Source organism: Marmota flaviventris, chromosome 12, assembly GCF_047511675.1.
Source record: "Marmota flaviventris isolate mMarFla1 chromosome 12, mMarFla1.hap1, whole genome shotgun sequence".
Taxonomy (NCBI): domain Eukaryota; kingdom Metazoa; phylum Chordata; class Mammalia; order Rodentia; family Sciuridae; genus Marmota; species Marmota flaviventris.
The window spans coordinates 23,846,273-23,847,932 of record NC_092509.1 but is presented as its reverse complement, the minus strand read 5'-3'; the positions used below and the strand labels follow the sequence as shown (position 1 = coordinate 23,847,932).

General features: G+C 38.2%; 1 pseudogene; it reads left to right on the top strand.

Annotated features, from left to right (window-relative positions):
- The first annotated feature begins 972 nt into the window (after positions 1-972).
- On the top strand, positions 973-1,389 carry LOC114100213 (protein LLP homolog pseudogene; annotated as a pseudogene).
- Positions 1,390-1,660: the final 271 nt, after the last annotated feature.

Genomic DNA, 1,660 nt, shown 5'->3' with positions numbered 1-1,660 from the left:
GTATTGCACACAGCAGCCCTTGGAAACTGTCTTCTACTTCCCAAAAAGATGAATCTTGCCAATTGCTGTAGTTCGGATCAAAAATGTCCCCCAAAGGCCATGTTTAAGGGCTTGGTCTCCAGCCCCAGGTATCACTGGGAGGTGGCAGATCCCTTAAAAAGTGGGAGCTGGTGGGAAGCTTTAGGTCATTGGAGCCAGGCCCTTGAAAGGGATTCTAACACAATGTTCTCTTTGTCTTTTTCAATTCTGGCCATAAGGTGAGGGCTTCCTTGGCCCCAGGGTTCCCACCATGATATGTTACCCTGTTACAAGCCCAAAAGCAATGGGCAAGGTTTATTGAAACAGTGAGGCTCAATAAACCTTTCTTCTTTTTAAGTTGACATCAAGTGTTTTGTTAGAGTAACAGCTGACTAACACAGGGATATAAATTTAAGGTGAAAACATCTGTCCCACCCAGTAATGTTTCTCTTTTCATTTTTCCTGTGCATTTTTTCTTTGTTACAAAATTGCATTCCTTTTTTAAACTTTATATTATTTATTTATTTTTTTAATGTGGTGCTGAGGATCGAACCCAGCGTCTCTCATGTGCTAGTAGAGCACTCTACTGCTGAGCCACCACCCCAGCTCACATTCAATTTTCATATATAATTTTCTTCCTGTTTACATTCTTCTCTTTTAAACTGAAAAAAGTAAACAGTTAAAGGGGAGAGACTACGTCATCCATGAACTGGCTGCTGTATGTTTATGTCTTGAATACCTGTCCACTTGCAGAGGTTGCTTAGATAGACAGAAATATCATCTCCAAGTAGGAACTTTAATTTAACTTTTCAAACATAGCTGACAGCATTCTGACTGGGGAGACCTAATCTAACTGAATGACCAAAATATAAAATTGATCCTTAATAAAAAGAGAAAGGAAATCCATGCTTAGGAAAGTAAGATGACATTAGTATTAAGAGACTATGGGGTGGCGTGCTGCTTGCAAAACGTGATCTTGTAAAAGATGGCTAAAAGCTTACAGAGTAAGTGGAAAAGGAAGATGCGGGCTGAAAAGAGGAAAAAAGAATGCTCCGAAAGAGCTCAACAGACTTAAAAGTATTCTCAGTCGGCAGTGATGTTTTAATGAAAGATGTTGAAGAAATAGCAACTGTGTTGGTACCTAAACATTGCCAAGAGAAAACAGTGTGTGGTGAATGATGAAAAAGACGACATGAAAATGGAGACTGAAATTAAGAGAAACAAAAAGACTCTTCTAGACCAGCATGGACAGTACCTGAGCGGATGAACCAGAGGCAAAGAAAAAGACTGAAGGCAAAGCCAGAAAAAGGAAAGGGGAAGAGCAAAGCAAAAGCAGCGAAGTGTTTGGCCTGGAAGACTCTTAAAACCTGAAAAATTCTACATGGGACAGATGTTTGATTGGAGAATATATACATTGATTTTTGACTCTCAGTAAATGAAAACTATTCATTTTCATATTTTAAGTTGACTTTTTGTCTTCAATTCAACCCCTCAAGTTTGTTTTGGGAACTTGAATAAAGTATTTTCTTTGGTAAATGAAAGGTATATTGATGTTTTAATTGGATGTCACTCAATATCTATATACTATAAGACATCAAAATTCTGTCAAGAATTAATATGGTTGACCAGGTGTGTTGGAACA